Raw genomic sequence first — 25813 nt, forward strand, 5'->3', positions numbered from 1 at the left:
TATTTGGATAATTGCTGTGCTATTTTTTCCACCATTTAAAAATGAGTTTAATTTTTAGCATAAAAGCTATGCTGAAGACACCACATGGGAAGGTATATATAGACTTAATAAGTAACCTGCAAATGTTAAAAACTCTTAATTTCAAAGTGTTGTATACAGTGATATTGCAAAAGAGTTTGACCTGTTTAAATTTAGAATACAGAAAAAAAAATTTATACTGACAGTTGCCCCTGGTATGGTCATGTCATCAGCTGATTAAAAAACTGGACATTTTCATTTTAATTTTTTTATTAAGTTTTTCATTTTAATCCCAGTATTGTTAACATACAGTGTTATGTTAGTTTCAGGTATACAGTACAGTGATTCAACACTTCCATATGTCACCTGATGCTCTTCATGACAGGTACTTACTTGCCTTAATCCCCATCACTTATTTCACCCATCCCCCAATTTATTCTCTGTAAAGAGTCTGTTTCTTGGTTTCTCTCTCTCTTTTTTTTCCTTTGCTTGTTTGTTTGGTTTCAAAATTCCACATATGAGTGAAATCATATGGTGTTTCTCTTTCTCTGACTGACTTATTTCACTTAGCCTTATAGTCTCTAGCTCCGACCACGTTGTTGCGCAAAACTGGAAATTTTTAATTAATTTGAGTCTTTCCTTCTCATTGCTAGGTAGCTAGGCATTCTCCTTTACTAATACAATTTTATATTTCATGTTGCTTATCATTAAAACCTTGCTCCCGTTCTAGAGTATTCTATGCTACCAGACTGTGCTATACAATGATTACATTGACTTTCCATCCCTGCCATCATATTGCTAAGAGAGCCCCCTTTCAACCTCAAAAGTGTCTCGGATTGGATGAGAAATTATATGGTTCTCTATGAGATTTCTCAATTGTAATAATGGCTAACCTTTTTGGGCATTTGCTTTATACCAGGCACTGTGCTAAACTCTTCATATGTGATTTGATTTATAACTGCATATAGTATAACTTCCAATAGGTGACTAGTATTATGATACTTATATTATAAAAAACAATGGAAGCTAAGAGGTTAAGTACTTTACCCAAGGCCATGCAAGTAGTAACCAAAGAACTAGGACTTGAATTCAGGCCTATTGGATCCACACAATAACCGTTTGTTATTAAGACTGTGTTATTAGGACCGGCCTGTGGCCACCAGTGCCGAAGTGAGTTTGGCAGCTTGAGTTGCTGGGATTTAAATTTATTCAGGACATTCATCTGATAAATAAATTAGTTCTTTTTATTTTTATTTGTTTAAATAAATGCCAAAGAAAAACAGCGATTTTTTTTTTTTTGAGACAGGACCAATAATCTTGGCACTGTTTTGTTACAATGGCTTTTTAAATTTTGTGCTAGATGGCATTTAATTGTTTAGTTTGATGGGTGCATTAGGGACAGTGGTTCACTGTTTTACTTTGGAAAAGCTGCTCTCTGTCAGGTTTGTGAACAGCTTATTGTTTAGTTCACATAAAGGTCAGTGGCTCCAAAAATATACACTTTAATGGGTGATGTAATAGATGGTTTATATGTGCTGCAGGTGCTTTCCCTCAGTGGTTGAAATGAGCAATTCTGTACCTTCTGGAGAGAAGGTGTGTGCATGCGTGGCATGCGAATGTGTGTGTACGTGTGCCTGTGCGCACACACATACCTTGTTTGAAAGCCCAGTCTTACAAACTTCCGCACTGGATTTGTAAATCCCTATCTTACAAAATGTCAACATCTGCTGATCGATTGTGTATCATTGGATTCAATAGGCATTTCATCTAATTTTGAAAGGCAGACTTCGGGTCAGAAAAAATGGACAATAGATTTGTGGTGAGTTTTGTTTGATTAAAAAAAAAATGGAATCAATTGATTCAGTTTAGTCTGGCAACCTTACAGGTAACTTCAGCTTCCGCATCTTCAACCCTATCTCAGCTTTTCCTGGCCCAAGAGACTATTTCTTTCCTTTTGTTTCTTTTCTTAGCTTGATGAAGTGTTAAGATTTGCTCATTTCAAAACAGACCGTTTAAAAGTGAAGTAACCACTTTGTTTAGTTCACTGGACTGGGGCCTTAGAGACATGTTCTATTCTCAGCACTGGAAAAATCTTTTAAAGCAAAATCACATGACCTGCAAAAAAAATATTACTTCAGTTTGAGATAGTACATTTTACTTTCTAATCATTGTTGAAAGCATAGTATTAACTGGAAAGTCCTTGGCAAACTTATACCATATAAACAGGCAAGTTCTAAATCCTGGCAGAGAATATTCCTTTGAGTTGCATTTTCCTACAACTTTTTAAAGTCTCTTTTTGTCTATAATCCTTCATTCCCACTAGAATAATATAAGATTAACTTATCCATTGGGAGGGTAAAGGTATTTTGGATGAAGTTACTATAAATCCTGTATGGAAATGTTACTACATTGTTATCTCCAACTCCATTGGTCTGGGGCTGGGTGGTAGGGAAATTGGGTTACTCTGATTTATATAGCTGGGACTTTTGGTGACCCCATATCTGCCACCCTAGAGAAATTGATCTCTTTATTTTTATTTTTTATTTTTTAGAAAGAACGCAAGCAGGGGAGGGCAGAGGGAGAGGGAGAGAGGCAATCTTAAGCAGGCTCCACACCCAGTACAGAGCCTAAAGCAGGGCTCCATCTCACCACCATGAGATCATGACCTCAAAAGTTGGACCCTTAACCAACTGAGCCGCCCAATCACTCTGAGAAATTGATCTCTTTAGCTATGTTGGCCCAGGCTTTGACATATCTTTTTCTTGACCTTTCTGTAGTCAACCAAGGTATATCTGCATTAAAACAAACAAAAAACAAACAAATGGTAAAACAAACTTCCTTAAGCAAATAAGGAAAATTATAAAAGAGAAAGCAGACCTGGAAACCACATGGTGATCAAAATGCAATTTCATAAGACGATGCAGTAAGCAGTGCAAAGTAATTGGTTTCAGAAGAATTAAGCTCTAGCAATCTTCACCATTTACTGGTTTTGTGCCTTTAAGCAATTGACTTAATCTCTTCTTCGCTATTCATCTGTAAAATAAGAGGATATTACTTCATATAGTTAGCCTGGGATCAAATGATAAACATGAAAGTACTTTGTACAAGATGGATGTTAGTTGTTGTGCTGATGATGGAAGTCCCGCCTTGAGGCTGTTAGGTACATTAGGTGCACAGCCTTGTTGTTTTTCTCCACTTTGTGGAAGCCCTAAGGAGCAGTCATTTCAGATTGTGTGCCGTCACACATGGTGGGATTTGCACTATCTATATGATCTCCCTTTTCTTCTAGTCTTGTCTTTGTCTCACTGCATTCTTGCCCTCTCCTCCCTTGCTCTGCTCCAATACCTCATCCCCAGAGACAGAAGCTTGTCTTTCCTGCATCAGTGCCAATATTTGGGTACTTCCCTTGCCTCTCTGAAACTTTCTACCCCAAAATCTTTAGGGGTCCTACTTTCTCCCTGTTCTGCTTCTGTCTGCCAGGTTGGCTTATCTAAAACATATTTCTCACGGGGATTTTGTAACAGATTTTTGCCGTTTTCACCTGGGCTTGCTAATGAGTCTGGTTTGCCTGTGGTCTCACTGCCTTTGAGATTAGAAGCTCTCTGACTTCATCCCATAGCCAATTTCATTGCGATCATGCACAGTGCAGATAGAAACTGCTCTTTCTCACTTTCAAAAGGCTCCGTGTTCCCTAGGGCTTTCCAAGTGAATTTCAGATTCCAGTTTGAGAAAGCAGAAATGTGAATGAAGGGGTGTCTGGGTGGCTCAGTCGGTTAAGCGTCCGACTTCGGCTCAGGTCATGATCTCAGGGTTCGTGGGTTCGAGCTCTGCGTCGATCTCTGTGCTGACAGCTCAGAGCCTGGGGCCTGCTTTGGATTCTGTGTCTCTTCTCTTTCTCTGTCCACCCCACCCCCCGTTTATGCTCTCTCTCTCTCTCTCTCTTTCTCTCAAAAATAAATAAATAAACATAAAAAAAAAGAAATGTGAATGGAGAGAGCCCAGAAGTGTGTTTATCCTTCTCAACAAACAGTAGTACTAATTGTAGTGGTACTACTAGCAGTAATCATGATAGTAGTAGTAAGTAGTAGCCATCACCATCGTCATCCTTGTCATTGTTGTCACAGTGGTAGTTAACAGTTTTGCCCCTTGTTACGGCCATTTGTGACGAAAAGTTCTTGATAAGTATTACATTATTTAAACCTCACAAGAGTTCTGTGAGATGAGCCAGTTATACTTTCTCTTGCAAAGTTAAAGACACTAACGCTCTGGGAGGTAACTTGCCTGAGGTCACAAACCAGCAATCTGGAGAATTGGTATTCAAACCCAGATTATCAGATTTCGGAACCTGAATATACTTCTGTGCATCGTGGAATATGTCCATCAGCTCTCGTGGCAGAGGTCACTAACTCAGATGCCCTGGAAACTAGGCCAGAAATGAACATTAGTGTGGAGAGCCTAGAGTTAGCAAGGCCAACAGGGCAAGCTGGATGATAAATGGCTGTTGACATTCTTCCTCCTTGTTGGCTGCAAGGCATGGCAAAGACTGGGCCTTCCTGGAGAATGTATGTCCTCCCTAAAAAAGCTAGCTGCTCCTTACTCAAGCACTTGTTTTCATTAGGGAATAAGCTTTTGAAACATGATTTTTTTTTAAAAAAGATGGAAATAGAGACTTTATGTCATATTTCCTGATTATTAAATGCTGGCAACTAACTCAAATAAAAAAAACTAAACACAACACTGTGAAGGCTAAAGTAATTATGTCTGGGGACCAAATTTGGCCTGGTTTGTAACCTTTCCCAAGGGAAAATTTTCGCAACATTCTAACCATTTCAGTGAATGATGACACAGTACAGTAAGAGATGTATTGTTCCCCATTGGCCAGTAGTTGGACCATCCTTGCGTATTCCATCAACTTTCACTTAACAGAAGACTGGGAAAACCCCAGTCTTTATATTGTATAAAGACTGAAAGAAACAAAACAAAGAGCGGTTACTCCTACTCTTAAGTACCTACTGTGTGCTAAACACTTTATACATTCTCTTTTATTCATTTTAATCTCCAAAGCAGCCCTGCTTACAGGTGACAAACGAGGTCTGAAAAGTTCAACGAGAACAGCAACAACAAATGTCTTGCCACAAGCGTTCCTCCAGCCAGCAGCAGTGTGGGTGAGAATCCACGTGTACCTATTTCCAAAGCCCTTCCTCTTGCTGCTCAGCTTGCCTGCCTTTACAGTGTAATATCCCAACCAGATGAGCGTTATGTTGGAACTCAAGTATGCAGGGACAGCCTTTTCATCTGATTTTCGGTTTCAGTGGGGGATGGTTCCTCGAATCAAAATGATCTCTGCACACTACAGGAAATTCTTCCATTTCACTTTATCATGCACCTTGAAATTCTAGCCTTTAGAGATTCTTTTGTGTTAACAAGCATATTCCTGGGAAGGTCCCTGCTTAAGCAACCTTTCTTTCGTTGACATGTTAACATGAAGTTAAGGAGATAATAAACAACTAGTTGAGATGTGGGGTTTTCCTAGGACAGCAGGGGAGAAGTAGGCACCATTCCAATGTATGGGTCACTGTGCAGGTGGAGGGACTGTGTGGCGTTACTTGGGATAGGACCCTAGTATGAGGGCTATGCTTCTGGCTGCCCCAGAAGCAGGAAAGTAGACACACAAGTTTGTTGCCTACTTTACTTTTTGCCTAGAGCTATTCCCTCAAATAGATGGACCATATTTTTGTTTGGTGCTTTTTATCCTATTACATTTATGCTACAAAGATGCAGCATTTTGACACTTAGGGTGAGCACGACCTAACATATAGAGAAGTTGAATCACTAGGTTGTACACCAGAAATTAATGTAACGCTCTGTGTCAACTATGCTCAACAAAAAAAATATTTTTAATGCAGTGTTTTTGCTTTGAATAGATTTTGAACATCTTTTATACTTCTAAAATTAAAATATGATCTTTAAAAATTGGGGTTTTTTTTGTTGTTGTTCGGATGAAGGAACAGACCCAATGAATAATGAAGGAGAAAACAAAGCCAAAGAAATAATCACAAAATGGCTCTTTCCAAGGGATAGGATTACGATGGACGCTTTATGTATTGTTTGAATTTTTTATAATAAGATAACTCTTTTTAGAAGAAGAACGAACAACAGAATTATGTTATTGAAGTACAGTAAGTGAAATTCTTAGTTGTCAATGTGTGGTAAGAATAAGGTGGTCAAATTTTACTGCTTATGAGCTAAATCTGGAATTACTTTAATGAGAGGAGACGTGGTGGGGTATAGGGCACAAGAAAGGAAGCAACAAAAGAGCTGACTTTTTTGGTTGGTTTTCTCTTTCTCCCCTTTCTTGGAGCCTTATGGAGTGTAGGGTTTCCCCAGATTTCTTATTTCCTGCAAGCAAGAGTGAGTGAGAAGAGTTGGAAGAATTCATGGTGACTTGATGCTAAGAGTTCCCTGGCATCTGCTAAGCCTCAGGACTGACTGTTATTTATTAGACAGCTTTGCCCAAAACATCCCCTTAATGGTTAGTGTGCCAACCTTTGTAGAATTTGCTCATGCTTCCTTGCAACATGAATCCTCTTTGTGCTTTTTGGCAATCCCAGAATAGTTCTATTTTCTTCTCCCTTCTTCCATTTGGGAAACTAGTAATGAAATATTTTTATTCTTTTATTGTGGTTGAGATGCTACCTGGGATCCTCAACTGAAATTCCTGGTCATTTGTTAGTGGTAAATTGTTGCTTTGCCTTAACTATAGTATATTGTCTTTCTGCAAAAGTTTGCATTTTCCAGGAATAGAAGAGTAGTATTTTTTTCCAGCTTTGTTGAAGCATAATTGACAAATAAAATTGTAAGATATTTAAGGTATGTAATATGATAATTTCACATAAGAGTAGTATTTGAATGTATGCATATATTAATGTAGAATAGTTAGCTTTGCTTTTTGTAAATAAATGCAAAACTGGTAGATGGTGATTGTAAGTAGGATACAGTTCAATGACAAGGACTCACTTGGCTATTTGAACCCACACACCTCTCACTGGTCAGTCCCCAGAGTCCCTTAGACATTTTGAAGAGTAACAAGGATACAAAGAGGAATATTGGGGGCTAAGAATTCAGAAAGCTCTTTGGCCATTAAAGGCAAAATGATCATGGCATCCTTTAAAATCAAATTTGTTATGTAATTATTCCATTTGTCTAACCCACAGATATCTGGTACTAGGAAAGGCTTTTATGGTCCTACTCTCTGTGATATTCAAGGAAATAAGAGCTATTTATTTAGTTATCAAGAAAGCTGCTGTATGGCTGTGTCTTTTAATATGACATGTTCCTCAATGATTTCTCTTTAAAAATCTATCCACCTCTGTGATCTGCTCTCTCATCAGCTCATCTATTTAATTTTGGCTGCCCTTTTCTAAATTGAAGCCATCAGTGTTCTTGGCATCAGCAGATTTCTGCCAATCCTCTTCTCGTCTGTTATTTCTCTGTCTATATATAAAGCTGCCCACTTGGCCCCCTCACCTGCAGCCACACAGAATTGCTTGTCTGTACTCCTCCAAACATGTCCCGCTCTTGTGCTCCTTGATTTTAATAGCTGTGTCTTCTAAGGCCTTCTCTCCCCCTATACATGATGAAACCACCTTAATATTCTTTCAGGCTCACCTTACATGACACCAGTCCTACCTTTCTCCACCTTGGCCTTCCACCTCAAGCGAAATGAGGCTGTCTGCCCTTCGTGCTCCGGTACCTCGGATGTCAGGATCTTTGTCGCACGATGCAGATGGGTGTTCTTCCAGGTGGAGTGCAGGTTGACTCCATGCAGGAAGGCGCAGGAAGGCAATGTTAGATCTTCCTTTTATATTTATTTCAAACATAAGGAAATAAAGTAAACTTGTCTTATCTTTAATGCATGGATACATCCTGGCACCCTCACTCAGTTCCCCCATTATACCAAGTGTGCTGTCACTCATTTTCTCATATGCAACATATTCAGAAATGTTATAATTACTTTCATGTGGTTTTACGAGAGCTTACGGATTATGCTAGCTTTTTTAAAAAACCAAAACTGGGGCGCCTGGGTGGCTCAGTCAGTTGAGTGTCCATCTTCGGCTCAGGTCATGATCTCACCGTCTGAGTTCGAGCCCTGCATCGGGCTCTGTGCTGACAGCTCAGAGCCTGAAGCCTGCTTTGGATTCTGTGTCCCCCCTCTCTCTCTGTCCCTCCCCCCCTCCATGCTCTTTCTCTGTCTCAGAAATAAACATTAAAAAAAAATTTTGGGGGGCGCCTGGGTGGCTCAGTCGGTTGGGCAGCCGACTTCGGCTCAGGTCAGGATCTCGCGGTCCGTGAGTTCGAGCCCCACGTCGGGCTCTGTGCTGACAGCTCGGAGCCTGGAGCCTGTTTCAGATTCTGTGTCTCCCTCTCTCTGACCCTCCCCTGTTCATGCTCTGTCTCTCTCTGTCTCAAAAATAAATAAACATTAAAAAAATTAAAAAAAAATTTTTTTAAACCTAACCTTTTTAATGGACAAATGCCTTAAACACATTCCTACAAAATCCCTGGATTCCTAATGATATTTATAATGTAGGTACAACAAATGACAAGAAAATATTAGCGCTGACTCCTCTGTACCTCTGTGAGGACTTCCTAAGGAGTAGGATGGCCTGTGGTATGCAGTAATATGCAGTGGCCCTGCGAGCAAACGCATTATAGGTAAAAACAATAACGGTACCAACCTGATTGTATTTTTTTTACGTTTATTCATTTTTGACAGAAAGAGAGTGAATAGGGGAGAGGCAGAGAGAGGGGGAGAAAGAGAATCCTAAGCAGGGTCTCTGCTGTCAGTGCAGAGCCCGACATGGGGCTGAAACCCAAGGACTGTAAGATCATGACCTGAGCCAAAATCTAGAATTGGATGCTTACCTGACTGAGCCACCCAAGCACCCTGCACCTCCCGTATTTTCAAGAAGACTTAAATTATTAAGTTCATTTAAATTATAGATTTACATCAACAATTGCTATCTGGGAACATTATCCTAAGGGTTTATTTTGCCCTGAGATATTAGATGAGAGGAGTACAATAATAGTAATTGCCTATCATAATGGTAAGAATTTGCAAATGGTAAATATCCATTATTGACAGAACATAACAATTTTATTAAGAGTATGGATTAGAAAAACTTAGCACTAGCATGAGTTTAGAGACCATATCTCAGAGCTGTTAGAGGATACAGCCTGTGTCTTACCATCTTTGTGGCCCTAGCATCTATTACAGTGACCAGAACATGGTATACACTCAGTAAATGTTGACTGAGGGAATAAATCAATGGAAGAATCAGTACAGGATGGTGAATGCCCTGCAAAGAGACCTCAATCATTTCTTCTATTTTAAACTGGTACTGGTGCAACCTTACACTAGAGGTGAGAAACCAAGATGAAAAAATCAGATGACTCAGATGCAGGAAGTAGATTTATGTCTGAGTACATCAGCGAAATTTTGACCCTGCAATGGGACTATGTCTGGTGAGGTCATCGCTTCCTGGGAAAAGAGAGACTGCCAGTGAAAGGAAAGAATTTGGGATGATTCTCCTTGTGATTTTACCTTAGAAGTACACCCCATTGCACAAGTTCTCATCCAAGTCTTATCCTCTCATACCTTCCACTTGTGCCTCTGTGACTATGGAAACTTTGTGGAACTTTGAAACAGTCACCTGCATTCCTGAGTGGTTTTATTTGTCTCTAGTGTGGTCATAGTCCCCAAAGTATTTTCTGATAAATGATTACAACTATGCTTGCATAACCTGGCAAGCCCAGCCTTGTCCTTCAATATAGTGGCAAAAACTTTTCAAATTGATGTCATGATTCTACACCAAAAATCTCACCTTAGGACTTAATTGTTTTACTATTTAAAGATTAGTTACCCTTAGAAGATCTTGGTTTGTAATAGGGGGATCCTTTAATCATTTCTATTCTTAAGTAATAATATTAAGTGCTAAGGAAAGCAATATGGGCTAGCAATTAACTTATGTTTTCTGGAGTAAAGAAAGATTTTCTCAATATTAGAAAGGAACAAAAACAATTTCAATAACTAGGAGTATAAAATAAAGCCTCATTACTTTGTGGCAAGTGTTTAATTCATCTATGTCACTTTGATTAAATGTTCTGTGAGATTTGATGGTAGTTATAAGCTGAGCTACTATGTTTTAGGACTGGTAATATAGGCATTTCGCAAATAATATTGATCTTTTTATTAAATGTTCATGATAAATATCGAATATTCATTTGAATACTAATATTTTTGTTGCATTATTATGAAAGAGTAACCACCATCAATAGCAGAGAGAGCCTTGTCTTCTGTAATTCACTGCCCATGAGCACACCAGGCCATTAGTAAGTACCAAGAAAGCAGGGAGCATGTCCACCATTGTGGACCAGATGCTTAGTACACAGTGCCTAGCACATAACAGGAATCCAATAAATATGTGTTGAATGAATGAATAGAGTAGTGTGGGTTCAATCCTTGATCCTAGTCATACATTACACCTATTTCTGTCCAGGAAGACAAGTCTCAAATAATAGGTATTACTTGGGGCAGTGACTTTCAGTTTCTGATCTGGAGAACTTTGGTGCTCTGTGGAGATGCTGAAGGGTTCTGCACACAGTAAAGTACTTTCTGCCAAACATTTGTATCACCTGAGTGTACTTGTCAGGATTCTTAGTTACAATGCAATCTAGCTTAGGCAAAAACAACAACAATAACAACAACAACAAAAAACAAAAACAAAACAAAACAAAAAACAACATGTTGGCTCAGGAATACCAACAAAGGGAAAACGAATGAGGCCAAGGAAAGGGCAAGATTCACTGTGAGCCTCAAAAGAATTCACTACCTCAATCTCACAGCATGTTGGCTTCATACACACTCAGTGCAAACTGGCTTCTTTTAGTGGGAAACGGTTTATGACAGCTGTTAAACTTTTATGTTTTAGAACTTTAGTCAGCGGGTAAAGACTGACTTCAAACTTTCTTTGGCCTTAAGTTTACAATCTTGGAAAAGGAATTTTGTTTACAGAAGAGTTTGACTATAGGAAAGGGCTTGAAAAACTTGTGCTCTAAGCAATTAATGTGCGATCCCACCACTCTTTTCTTACCCTCCTGCTTCTATCCCCATCTGCTTTGCTTCAGCATCATTTTCCTCATTGTGAACTTGGATCTCCCTGCCTTGTCTTTCTTTCTTAACTCTCCTCCTGGTGTGTTTGGCTGAGATTTCCTGTTCTTTGGACTTCATATGACTTTAGTCCTTCTATCCTCTTGTCTTGAGTGAAGACTGTCTGCCTGGGGATTCCCCTTCCAGCTTTCTGTCTGGGAGGAAGTGAGCCACATAATGTGCAAGTTTCAAGAGTACACACACCATAGCTGTATTAAATCTTCCTGCTGCTTTTGAAAGGTTTTCACTTAAGGACAAAGGCGGTTATTTTATATCCACTGTACTCCCAAGCAGCATGTAAATAGGGTAAAAGTTCTTAAAATAACTTCTTTTATAAAGTGGGACACCTTCAATCCGCAGACAACTAGAATTTTCTCTGAAATAAGTGCTAAGAAATGACCTTGATTACTAAAGAAGCGCATGCATATTGAAGCATGAGAATGAACAATACAGTCTTTCCTTTCTGTTTCTGGACAATTAAGGCTCCTTTTTCATGAGCCACAGCAGAGCCTAGCCTGAGTCAAGGTTTGACAATGACATTATCTGACTATGACCAAGGAGGTGCCAGCCCATTTTTAGAGCGGGATATTTCATCTTCACTCTTCCACATAAACTTTTGCACTGAGTTTAGAAAATGTGAGAAACTTGTCCTCTAAATACATTTTAAATCTTGAGAAAATAATAGAGTCAGAGAGCAGAATGAATCTAAATACATAAGGTAGTAGTCATACTCTACACGTGACTCTGGCGAAATTATTTTTAAATGAAGTTTTTCTTTAATTAGTTTGTGAAGATGTGGATAAGTGCTTTTGAAAGCGTAATGACCTCGCTTGTAAGAGAACATGGGTTGAAAACTGGAGTTGATCTAGGATCAGCTCAATTAACTGTATCATACTTTTCTCGTGTTCTGCAGTTGATTAGCATGAATTCCATCACACATAAGCTTTCTTCTCTTTTCTTTCCTTTTTTTTTTTCTAGGTGGTTCTTATTTAGAATAATTGAAAGAAAGCTTGTCTATTTAAACTAAACTAAAATTCTTAGAGGGCTATTTAATCTTTTTAATCTACCTCAAGTTGTAGAGAGAATGAAAATATATTATTATGTTTTAAGGAGTTATTCTCACACTAGAGATCACCAACATATAATAGGAGATTTACAAGTTCTCTAAGAGAATTTAAATATTTCATGTTTTTATTTCAAACACAATCTTTAAGGAAGAGGTAAATATATAGTCTTAAATCCATTCATACAATTTTAGTGCCTATCTTTGTGCTCACTGATTTATCATGACATAAGTACCAAGCGATTAACTAAGTGTCAGAGTCTACATTTCTTTTAATGTTTGTTTATTTATTGAGAGAGAAAGTACGTTCAAGTGCCTGAGCAGGGGAGGGACAGAGAGAGAGGGAGACAATCCCAAGCAGGTTCCGCGCTGTTAGCACAGAGTCCGATGCAGGGCTTGATCTTATGAACTGGGAGATCATGACCTGAGCCCAAATCAAGAACTGGACGCTTAACTGAGCCACCCAGGTGGCCCCAGAGTCTACATTTTAATATCTTGTTTTTCAAATCAGGGTCTGAGAATCAGAGTCTGTGAGCACATTTTCAAGTATTTGGGAGTACCCTCATAGTAACATTAATAAGTAGTATTTTAATGATTTTTTTTTATGTCAGATGCTCTTGTAAGAAATTTTTGTGTATTATCTGGCATAGTCCTCATGACTCTAAGAAGTACCATTTTTGTCCTCTATTTACAGATGGGAAAACTGAAGCACAAAAAAGTGAAGGAACTTCCTAGAGGCCTCAGAGCTGGGTTTAAATCTAATATTCAAGCTCCAGAGCTCACACTCTTGAGTAGTATGATATTTTCCCTCCCTGGAAGGAAAAATGGCTTTCTTTGTCATTGGTTACATACCTATAATTATGATCATTAAAAAGTAATTACCTTTATTATTTTGATGATTATAGATTTTAATTTCTTAGAATACAAAGACTTGAGAAAATGTTGACTGGTCTTTAAGAGTATGACTGCTTATAGGATAAATTAATTTATATATCAGAAATCCTTAGAGTTGTCAATAGAAAACTTAAATGGTAGTAGGAATAAAGTCAAGAATTTGTGTTAAGGTACACTACCTAGGAAGGCAGCAATGTTTCCTGTATCCAATTTCCTCTTCTTTCTCTTCCCTTCCTAAACAGTCAGTCCTGAAGCCATTCGAAAGGGCAGAACAAGACTGATCTCTACACTGGAATAGGGAGGGAAATGCAGTGACTCAGGGTATCACATTGATACCTGATGAAATATCCCCCAAAATAGGAAAGGATTCATTTGGGAGGGCTGACCTGTGCTGTCATAGACCAACCAAAATAAGGACCACATCCATGTGGAGGGGCAGCCTTGTGTGGGTGTCAGAACTCAAGCAAAGCTGTGGAGGAGAACCTATAAATGGGAGTGATCCACTGCAGTGTGTTAGAACTCAAGCAGGGGGAGTAGAGTGTAAATATATATGGAAGGGCAGCCTGACATGAGGTTTTGAAACCCAACCAGAGGAGCCACATCTATGCAGTGGGCTGGGGTACCCGGGGGGAGTCAGAGTGGAAGAAGTTTATTTAGAAGGGTCTAGTCTGACATGAAATATTGGAACTTATATGGTAGTGGTGGAGATATATTCTGTAGAATGTTGGAACCCAAGTAGGTCGAAGAAGGAGTTTGTGTAGAGGAGGAATGGTATCTGAGATGAGAGATGGGTATATATAAAGTGCTTATGAAATAACAAAATATGAAGGGTAATGGGGGCTGAGTTTCTCATTGTTAGAGTAAGGCGTTGCAAATGCAGAAAGGGACAAAATGAGAATGAACTTCATGCTGTTGTATTGCATTTGGAGGTATCAGTTGGCATGGTATGTTCTCTCTCTCTCTCTCTCTCTCTCTCTCTTTATCTATCTATCTACCTACCTACCTACCTACCTACCTATCTAATTTTTAAGGAGAAATAGAAATAGAAATAAATATAGAGGTACAGGTGTGTGTGTGTGTGTGTGTGTGTGTGTGTGTGTGTGTGCTCGTGTTTGTGTGTACTTCTAGCTTTGCCCATAGAGAGGATCAAGGAGCAATGATATCCCAATAGCCATGAGCACATCTAGGGGCCAGATCTTAACTTCTAAATACCATCTTCCAAGAAACCAGAGCCATTTGGAAAAAATAGCCAATTCCGGGACTGTGACAAGCAAAGCACAAGATAAGACTGGAACAATACATTATTCCAGAAGACAAGGAAGTACTCAAAGAATGATTTCAAAAGAACACAGAACTTAACCATATATATTTTCTTACATTCTTTTTTGTTCCCCACAAGAATACTTGTTATATAGCTCAGATATAACAATGGGTTTGAGTTGATTACCAAAGATAGATTGGCAAAAAACTAGAACATAAGTGGGGCAGATGGCTAGGGCTAAAGATGGATACAAATTAAAAGTAAATGAAGGTGATTGCAGAGAAGAAATCTGGGAAGGATGGAGTAGGGGGAATCCCTGAAGAAGAAATGGACAGTTGGTATCTTCAGAGGCCTGGATATTGACTTTTATCAAGACTTGTGTTATATAGTAATAGGTAGAAGAAACTGTCCTCAGTTTTTGGCTCAGTAGAAAGATGCTAGTTCTAAACATGGACTTTAGAGTATCTGTCTTTGGGTTCAGAGAGCAAGGGGAAAAAATTTTTCAGTCTGAACTTGTGGTGATATCTAGATGCCCCAGTTAAAAGTGTATCTGCTAATTTGAGAGTAAGAGTCTAAGAGGCTGGAGCTGAAAAAAGCTTAGGAGAAAAAAATTAATCTGCAGTATAATCATATTGCATATGGCTAATTTGCTTTCAGGCATAGGGAAGCAGTGATATGTACTATATAGTAGGTCTTAAACTAGGCTAATCATTAACATTCTTAGGGTTTTTTAAAAAAAATGTTTATTTATTTATTTTGAGAGAGAGAGAGAGAGAGAGAGAGCGAGCATGAGCAGGGAGGGGCAGAGATAGGGAGAGAGAGAATCCCCAGTAGGGTATCCCCAGAACCCTGATGCAGGGTTTTGATCTCATGAACCGTAAGATCATTACCTGAGCTGAAATTGAGAATTGGATGCTTAACCAACTGAGCCACCCAGATACCCCAGGGAGCTTAAAAAAAATTTTTTTTTAATCTTTATTTATTTTTGAGAGAGAGACAGAGTGTGAATGGTAGAGGGGCAGAGAGAGAGGGAGACACAGAATCCAAGGCAGGCTGCTGGCTCTGAGCTGTCAGCATAGAGCCCAACGCAGGGCTCAAACTCACAAATCATGAAATCATGACCTGTGCTGAAGTCTGATGCTCAACTGACTGGGTGACTGAGCCACCCAGGCGCTCCCCAGGGAGCTTTTTAATTGGCGTGTTCTCCATCTATCTACCTACTTACCTACCTGGTCTCAGAAATCACCAGGAATCATTGGAATTTGGTAAAAGTGTGAAACCAATGGCTTTAACACCAATTTTTACCATTTCCTAGAAGTATGTCTTTGGAAAAGTTAATTAACTCCTTTGGGCCTCAGTTTTCTAACCTCTAAAACAGGACTAATAGGTATTTCATGGTGTTATAAAGAGTTATAGGTGCTCTCTTAATAATTGTTAGCTTCTGTTTCCCCCTTCACCCCATTTAATACATAGTTTTTACTCTCGGATGACTCTCACTATAGCTAAAACCAACCAAAAATCCTACTCTAAAATCTAAGCTGAGAGTGTAACTTAACCAATTTAGTATAAAGGGGAGTATACATTAGGAATGAGAGTAAGTAAGACCATACCTTTGCAATTTAAGGCCTTGGGTAAGGCAGCAGTACAGAAAAGCGGAGGGTTGGGGGGGTGGGGAGGTAATGCAAAGCCTTCTTGTTCAGGATGCCCTTGTTGTTCTGGCAAATGGGCATGACCAGAGAGGTGGTATCAGAGAATGTTCTCTCCCTTTTCATGTGACCCTGTCTTGACAGAGGGCCACCTCACACTCTAGGGGGTCCCTAAGAGGTCAGCAGGAACCTTCTTTGACCTACAGCAATGTGAGGAGGCTAATACCCATCTTTCTGTGCCATAGGTGTTTAACTGTAACACAGCTCAAGAGAGATAAAGAAAAGCAGGAATCCATTTGGTGTTTGTACTAAAATTGGATAAGGCCTCAAAGGCAATTTTGCAACCTCTAATTCCTTCTCTTCTAACATGAGTATGTCCCCTCCTCATTCAATATTTTTCATACCATGTATTTTTGTTTTTTGTTTTCATATTTTTAAGGCTACATATTATTCCCTTGAATAGCAATGTATATTAAGTATTATTTAATCAAACCCTTAAAGGGAGATTTTTGTTTCTTTTAAAGTATTTATTACTATAAATATATTATAACTAATGTCTTCTTTCCTATATGTTTGTGTTTACCTCTGTTTATGTCCTTAGGATGAATTCCTAGAAGCAGAAATATTAGGCTTTCAATACACATTGCCAAATTGATCACCAGAAGCTTCTCATAAGAAGCTTATATTTCTTTGATGTTACATGGAGGTGTCATTTCACTACACCCTTGTCATTACTGTCATTGCTATTTTTAAGATTTTTGTGAATTTTTTAGATAATAATGATAATAGTAATAGTAATAATAATAACAGCTAATGCATGTATAGTGTTTATAATGTGCCAGGCACTGTTCTAACACTTTACATAGTAAGTAGTAGTAGGCCAGAATTCTAAGATGGCCCCAAGATTTCCTGCCCCCCAGTGTGCATGCTTTCTTTAATCCCCAGGAGTATGAATATGAGGAGATATTACTCCTGTGATTTTGGTATTTTATATGGCAAAAGGAGTTTGCAGAGGTAATGAGGGTCCCAGATCAGTTGGTCTTACCATAGAGAGGTTATCGAGTGGGTTGGTATTATCACATTAGCCCCTTAAATCTGTGTTTAATGGTCAGAAACAGAGAAAGTCAAAGAGATTCAAAGCATGCGAGGGATTTAACATGATAATGATTATTACTGGTGGTCTTGAAGTTGGAGGAAGACACATGGAAAGGAATGAAAGCAATTTCTAGTTGTAGAGAGTGACCACTGGCTGAAAATCAGCAAGGAAATGATGACCTCAGTCCTTTGTTGCAAGTTACTGAATTCAGCCAGCAGTAAGAATGAGCTCACAAGTGAATTTTGTCCAGACAAGCTGCAGAGAAATTTAGCCTGGTTGATACCTTGATTTCATTCAGCCAAGAACCTAGCCACACCATACTAGACCTCTGACCTACAGATCTGTGAGCTAATAAATGAGTATTGTTTTTAAAAACATGTAGAACACAAAGACCAACTTGAAGAGTCTTCTCCTGGCCAATATGAAGATAATTTGAACATCAAAATAAATAATTATAGTAACAGGGCACCTGGCTGGCTCAGTTGGTAGAGCATGCAACTCTTGATCTCAGGGTTGTAAGTTCGAGCCCCATGTTGGATATAGAGATTACTTAACAATAAAATCTTAAAAAAAATAATTACGGTAACAGATTATAGCCTACTGAATAAAATAAACCTATACAGATTTGAGCAAAATAAATATCTAAATTAAATATTAATGTAGGGATTTTATAGCATTTCAAAGTAAGTCTCTACAAAATACTTACTAATTACAAGTGGAAAAAAGAGTAACTCTATAGTGGAGTACCTTGATGGATGCTACCTTGATTAAGTGTTCAAAATGAACATCATCAGTAACGGACAAAAGGAAATCAGGTGATCGGATGCAATGAGAAGGACACAAATATCTTCTGTGACATTCCTGCCACAGACATATAGCCTAATTGTGAAGAAGCATCAGAGAAACTCAAACTGAGGAGCCTTCTACAAAATAACTGGTCTGTGATCTTCAAAAGGATCAAGATCATGAAAGTCAAAGAAAGACTGAGTAGCAATTTCAGACTGAAGAGGCATGACAACTACAGGCAATGCTTAATTCTGAACTAGAGGGTTTTATTTTTTTCAGCTTTTTAATGTTTATTTTTGACAGAGAGAGAGAGAGAGAGAGAGAGAGAGAGCATGAGCGGGGGAAGGGCAGAGAGTGAGGGAGACACAGAACTGAAGCAGGCTCCAGGCTCTGAGTTGTCAGGGAAGAGCCCAGCGCAGGGCTTGAACCCATGAACCATGAGATCATGACCTGAGCTGAAGTCAGATGCTTAACTGACTGAGCCACCCAGGCACCCCTGAACTGGAGTTTTTTTTACTAGAAAGGACATTATTGGAACAATTGACAAAACTTGAATGGGGTCTGAAGATTAGTTGACAGTAATGTTTATCAGTGTTATTCTCTTGTTCATAATTATCTTGCAGTTATGGAGGAAAATGTACTTGTTTGTAGGAAAGTTACCCTCAAGTGTCTTCAGGAGTGAAGGGGAATCAGGGCAGCAACTTTCTCTGAAATGGAACCTTCCTTCAGAAAATTTATGCTATTCTTGCAGATTTTCTCTAAGTCTATGATTGAAATTTTTAATAAATTATTAACTTTTTAAAAAGAAAGTGTTTTTTTCCTCAAATCATTTGCAAATTTATAAAATACAGAGCAAAAAGAGGAAAATAAAAATCCATTCACATTTTTTTCTGTTGCACACTGGTGTACAGCTTTTAATCATTTATTAAAGATTCATGTATATACCTATATATACACACTATTTATAAAATTAAAATTCTTCCTATTTGCATTTTGCTTTAGGACTTTTATATTTATATGTAATCTGTATCTCATTAGTCTTCTACAATATTAATTTTTATGGTGACTTTTTTTGCATTTGAGCTACATTGTGTTATTGTTTGAAATGTTCACATTTGGGGGCAACTGGGTAGCTCAGTCTGTTAAGTGTCTGACTCTTGATTTCAGCTCAGGTTATGATGTCATGGCTCGTGGGATTGAGCCCGACATCAGGCTCTGTGCTGACAGTGTGGGCCTACTTGGGATTCTCTCTCTCCCTTTCTCTCTGTCCCTCTCCCCCTCTCATTCTCTCTCTCTCAAAATAAATAAGTAAAACTAAAAAAATGCAATGTACAGTTTGGTTTTAAAATTAGCTGCGTGCCTCTCATCAAGTTTTTCATCTCTGTCACCAAGGCAAATTAACCTCAGCTAGCAATTACAAAGATAAAACCTATCTTGGAAGAAGTATGTTACGCAAACTTTAAAGAAGAATAATGCCCGATGTTAATGTACCCTTTCTCTGATAAACACTTCCCCTTGGACAGAACCATCACATCATTTTCTTGACCCAAGGAGACACTATATTGATGAATATTTTACTACCCTCTTCATCTCCACAGCTTCATTTCAAATGACCAACGTCAAATAGTAAATTGTGAATACACCACAATTTGATTCAACCACTGATATTTGAGTAGTTTCTGATTTGGGGCTACTAGAAATAGTGCTGCTATGAACATCCCTATACATATCTTCTGGTGAATGTATGTACACATTTATTTCTGTTGGGTATATGTAGGAGTAGAGTGACTGGGTCATAGTAGCTGAACTGCCAGTGAGTTTTCTAAAGCAGTTGTATCAACACTCCCACCAGCAATGTGCGAACGTTCTGGTTGCTCCACCTTCTTACCAACATTCGATATTTTCTATCTTCTTCATTTTATTTTTTAAAAGTTTTTTTTAAATTTATTTTGAGAGAGCGAGAGAGAGCACGCATGAGCTGGGAAGGGGCAGAGAGAGAGAGGGAGAGAGAAAATCCTAAGCAAGCTCTATGCTGTCAGCGCAGATCCCACAAACTGAGATCACGACCTTAGCTGGAATCAAGAGTCAGAGCCTAACTGACTGAGCCACCCAGACGCTCCTCTGTCTTTGTCATTTTAGCCACTCTAGTGTGTTTATAGAAGCATTTCATTTTGGTTTTAAATTGTATTTTCTTAATGAATAAAGTTGAACCCTTTTAATATGTTTATTGGCCATTTGGATATCTTTTTTTTTGTGAAGTGTCTATTGAGGTATTCTGCCCTGTTTTCTGTTGGGTTCTCTGACTTTATTATTAATTTGTAGGCATTTAAATGTGTCTGTATTCTGGATGCAAGTCTTTTGTTGAATATATGTATTACAAATATATTTAACCACTCTTTGCATTGCCTTTTTACTCTCTTGATGGTGTATTTGGATGAACAGAAGTTCTTAATTTTAGTATTTCCCATCTTACTACATTTTCCATTTATGATTAGCTTGTTTTTGGTGAACTATTTAAGAAATCTTTGCCAACTCCAAGGTCATGAATATGTTCTCCTATATAATCTTCTAAAAGCTTCATTTTTTAATCTTTCACATTTGGATCTTCAATACATCTGGAATTGATTTTTGTTAATGTTGGAAGGTAGGGGGTCAAGATTCATTTTTTTCCATATGGACATCCAGCTATCCCAGGACCATTTATTGGAGACTGTTCTTTGCACACTACAGTGTGACTCACCTCTGTCATAAATCAGGTGACCTTATATGTTATATATGGATCTGTTTCTTACCTCTCTGTACTGTTCATGGGCCTAGTTATCCATCCTTGTGCCAATAACACATTGTCTTAATTACTATAGTTTCATGATGGATGTTGATACATAGCACTATAAATCCTCCAGCTTTGTTCTCTTCTTCAAGCTTTCCTTGGCTATCCTTTGTCCTTTGCATTTCTGTACACATTTTAAATCAGCTTGCTAATTTTACCAAAAAATCTTCTAGGATTTCAGTTGAGGTATATAAATTTGGAGGAGTTGACATCTTTACAATATTAAGTGTTTTCTATCATTTAATTAATTTGCTGAGAGTCCCATAACTTATAAGGGGTGAGTTGGAATTCAGTCTTCTGTAGTCTTACTCCAAAGCCCAACACTACTCTAGAGTTAATGTATATCTCAATTTTGAGAATGTGCTGTTTTGATATCAATTAAATTTTATTTTATGTATTTATTTTTTAAAGTTTATTTTGAGAGAGAGAGCACATGCATGTGCACAAGTGGGGGAAGGGCAGAGACAGAGGGAGAGAAAGAATCCCAAGCAGGCTCCACGCTGTCAGTATGGGGCTCAAACTTGCTGAGATACCATGACCTGAGCTGAAATCAAGAGTCAGACCCTTAATTGACTGAGCGACCCAGGCACCTTCAATTATATTTTAAACAAACCCATGTTGTCGGCAATATTTTCTACAGGACCAGCTTTTAAAATCTCCCATTGCATGGATATCTCATGTATCCCATGTCTTCAGTTGCCACTGACAGGTAGTAGTCATATGTTAGTGAATATTTTATTTATTACTGACCATTATATTTTGGACCAAATTCCTTTGATGGTATTTTTAAAGCCAACTGGAAAATCCTATGCAGCCAAATTCTTGTATTGTTGTCCTTGTATTACATGACAATTGATCCTCTCACCACCCTCTGCTTTACCCTCCTCTTCCACCACCCTAGGCAGAGCTTTTCTTTCACTCTTGGTTTTTTTTTTTGTTTTTTTCTTTTATTTTTTTAAAGTAGGCTTCACACCCAGTGTGGAGCCCAATGCGGGGCTTAAACTTACAACCCTGAGATCAAGAGTCTGACGCTTAATGGAATGAGCCACCCAGGTGCCCCTCTTCTTTCACTGTTAAGGGAGAGAAATTTATTTTTCTTCTACCCATCCCACCCACCCTGCCCAGATTTCATAAGACATTACTGGGATTTTCCATACAAAGACTTTCAAATTTATTCAGAGACTATGGATTCCTGTAGAAGGAGAACATGAAAGAGAGGATAGTGGAGGATTTCTTTTTCCTTTTCTGTGTGAAGAACTAGGTTGAAACAAAAATCGAAATAGGAAAAGACTGACATCTCTCACTACACCTTCTGCATTCAGTCCATCTGTTCACATCAGATGTTCCATCTCTCTTCTCCAGAGTGGAGCTGTTCATCCTAAGTTAGTTGCCTCCTGCCAACTAACTGCCTTAGGGCCACCACACCTGCCTTAGGGCCACCACACCTGCCTTAGGCCCACCTTTGATGCTGGAAAATTACCTGCTCTACCTCCACTGTAATAAAACTTCTAACCACTTCAGTGCAGCTGATCCAAACTGTGAGTTTGACTTTGTAGGGTGGAGGATGCTTTCGTTTTTGACCAAACTAGAGGGAACTAGAAATAGGAAATAGGAAATAGAAAATAGGAATGAACACAATATTTTTCTCTTTCTTTGTTCCTTTTAATGTTCTTTTTCTTCACGCTTTCTTCCCCCACTTTAAACTTTATCTTAATTCCTTTAATCTTTTCCTTTCATTTCTTCATGTCTTTGACTAGAGATCTTTCCTTTACACAAAAATGAATTAATATTTCCCACCCATTATAATTATTTCATCCACTCAAAATGTATTAGTGCTACTGTGTTCCAAGCACTGTCATTAAACATAGTTTTGTAGTCTTTGTTGTTAAAGAATGGTTGATGGCCATTTTTTTATTAAAAAATTAAAAAAAATCTCATGTAACATTTAAAAAGAAAATTCCTCTTCACATGGTTGATCTTTTGTGGAAAAACTATTTATCCTGGAGTATTGAACACCCACAGATACATTCTTCTGTGTTATTTTTTGATAATGAAATTAAGGTTCTGATTTTTGTTTTCTTTCCCCTTCCAGAATCACCTACACACTTTACCTACTCTCTTTCAGCTATGTTCAACTGTAAATGAAACTCTATTGGAGTTGGAAAATTTTCTAGCTGTGATTTTCTCATGCTATTATTGAAAAGCAACAACAGTATTATTTTCTAGTATTTTATCCTGTGCCTGTATTGATGGGTACTTTTCTGGAAGAATTTTTATATTCCTTTATATGAAAAGGCATCAAAACTTCTTGGGTGCTTCATATTTTCCCTTTCTGTATCAGTCGGGAATTTTGTTTGGCCAAAAGTTATAAAACCTGCTTTGCAGAAGCGTGGGATTTATTTTTCTCATAACAACAAGCCCAGACAGAAGTAGTCCACAGCTGTTGCAGCACATTCTTGCTATCATCAGTGTCCCAAGCTCCCTTTGGCTTTCTTCTCTGGGATAGTTAGTATACATTTTTCATCCTAATCCTCACTACATAGTCACAGATGGCTTCTCCATGTCCAGTTTCACATCCACATCTCCAGGCTAAGAGAAAGGAGGGAAGGACAGGGAAGAAGGGGTGGTGCTCATATGAAAAGACAAATCTTATCCCCAAATTCCCAGCAGACCTCTGTCTGCTTAAATCCCATTGGCTAGAACTGTGTCACATGGTCACTTAGCGTCTCAGGGATATTAAGGAAGGCCAATCTTTTAATCCTGAACAAAAGTGGGTTCTGCTAGGAAAGAAAAAAAGGGAGAATGGATATTAGCACCAAGCTATGTCTGCCACAATTTTAAAATTAAGATGACACAATTTCCTCAGCAGTAATAGTAGAAAGCACATCAAAAATCCATTTAATTGTTGAACTCTATAACCTTGCTTGTGGCCTTGATGTTAATAGTCTTTTAATGAACAAACTTGTAATCAAAAGAATGAGCAGTGCATTTGTGACCATTAATTAAAATGTAAAAATACTGTATTTTGAATCATTTCGTTAGAGAAAATGTCAGAAGAAATTTCTTGTACAAGGCACAACAAATTTGTATGGAAATTATTTGCTTATATTCAAAATTAAAGATAAAGTTAACTGGATGTTTCAGGCTGGGCTTCACAGGGTTGTTACAACATGGGAGTGTCAAGGTCCTTTGGCAGTAGTCCAAGTGTTAGCAGGTGCAGAAATGGGTGGGGTTGGGTCATTAGGCTCTGGAGCTCTCACTGGCAGAACCCACTGGATAATCATTTATAAACTCAAATGTAATTGTATTAACTCTACAATAGATAATATAATTATTTAGAAATAAGATCTTTGGGAGTTATGTTTATTACTCTTAATTATATATATGCATTCTCTTTGTAAAAAAAGCAAAGATTTCATTACAGATAATCAGAGTCCCCTTTGAAACCAACCTCCAGCTGCATTCTAGTTTGGTCTATTTGTATATTCTTTAGACTTTTTTCCTTTGTAGAATGCATGTGTGTGGGGTGTGTTTGTGCAATACAGTGTATGTGTCTTTGCAGGTTTATGTGATGGTATCATATGGTAAATATCATGGTAAAATTTGCTTTTTCATTGAACAGTATATTGTTGGAGATAAGACCAGATAATTTGTGTGTACTTTGCAAAGCATGGCCTTCTTACCCAAACTCTTGGAGAGGTAAGATGACACAAATGTGTTATGTGCTGTGATTGGCAGCTGAATAGCTGATCAAGGGACACCTTCAACTATAAGTTAACATGAACTTACAATCAGTGCTGAAACTCACCGAGATAAAGTAGGACTTCTTGACATACACCTCAGTGCACTGACCATTTTGGTTTGGAGTTTTGTTTTTGATAATAACTTTCATCTCATACAAGTGAGCCTAGATTTTAAAAATTGGAAAAGAGGATGTAAAAACTATGTGCTTGCCTCTAATAGCACCATGCCTTAGGAACAGGCTCATGATCTGTAATGCAATCACTTGATGCTTTTTCAGCAAATACCTGTTGAGTGTCTAGTATATGACCTACACTATTTTAGGCCCTCTGGAAAAATAGAGATGATCAGCTAAAGGCCTTGCTTTTATAGAGCATACATCCTAGATGTAGAAGTGAACAATAAGCAAATAAATAAATGAATACATAGTATAATGCCACATAGTTAAGTGCTATGAAGGGAAATAATTAGATTGAGGATATAAAGAGTGATTGAGGGTGAAAGGGGCTACTTCAGAGAAGATGCCTCGGGCAGGTCTCTCTGCAGAGCCTGAGTAACTCTATATCCCTTAGTCTAGTCTTTAATAGATATTCAATAAACATTGAATAAATGAATAACTGCATCAGATGGGATATACAAAAGTACAATAGTAACACAAGAGAAGAGATAAATAATCTCTACCTGTATTGAAAAGCTCCAGTAGGATGCTTAAAGTGAGACTGAAACATATGTAGGCATTGGCCAGAGAGGCAGGGGTGGAGAAAGGCATTCCAAGCATAGGTAACAGCATGCGCAAAGGTAAGGAGATGTGAAAGAGCACCGTCAATTTCCTATTGCTAAATCGACTACTAATTGCAAATCACTGCTAATTTAGTGGCTTAAACAACACATATTTATTATCTTGTAATTCTGGAGGTCATAGGTGCATAATAGGTCTCACTGGGTTGAAATCAAGGTTTCAGTAGGGCTGCATGCCTTCTGGAGGCTCTACAGAAGAATCCATTTCCTTGCCTTTTCCAGCTTCTAAGAGTTGCCTGCATTCCTTGAGTCTGGCCCCACTCCCCCATCTTCAAAGCTAGAAGAGTAGCATCTTCAAAACCATCTTCTCTCTGACCTCTGCTTTTCACCTCACATCTCCTCCTCTGACTATGTCTGACTATGACACTCCTGCCTTCCTCTTTGCAGGACACTTGTGATTACATTGGGCCCACCTGGGTAATCTCTATAGCTAAAGTTAACTGATTAGCTGCAACCTTATTTCTCCTTAGC

General features: G+C 38.3%; 1 protein-coding gene across 3 annotated transcripts in view; it reads left to right on the top strand.

Moving 5' to 3' along the window:
• Positions 1–25813, top strand: part of CCDC148 (coiled-coil domain containing 148) — a 255078-nt gene that overhangs the window by 35119 nt on the left and 194146 nt on the right. Inside the window, exon 1 of one of the 3 annotated variants that reach the window (XM_047871443.1) lies at positions 22270–22341. The exons of the other annotated variants lie outside the window; for them this stretch is intronic. The gene's annotated coding sequence lies outside the window, so the exon portion shown is untranslated. Of the gene's footprint in view, positions 1–22269; positions 22342–25813 lie in introns of those variants that run through there. 3 annotated transcript variants of the gene reach the window in all.

Source organism: Prionailurus viverrinus, chromosome C1 (genome assembly GCF_022837055.1).
Source record: "Prionailurus viverrinus isolate Anna chromosome C1, UM_Priviv_1.0, whole genome shotgun sequence".
NCBI classification, from domain to species: domain Eukaryota; kingdom Metazoa; phylum Chordata; class Mammalia; order Carnivora; family Felidae; genus Prionailurus; species Prionailurus viverrinus.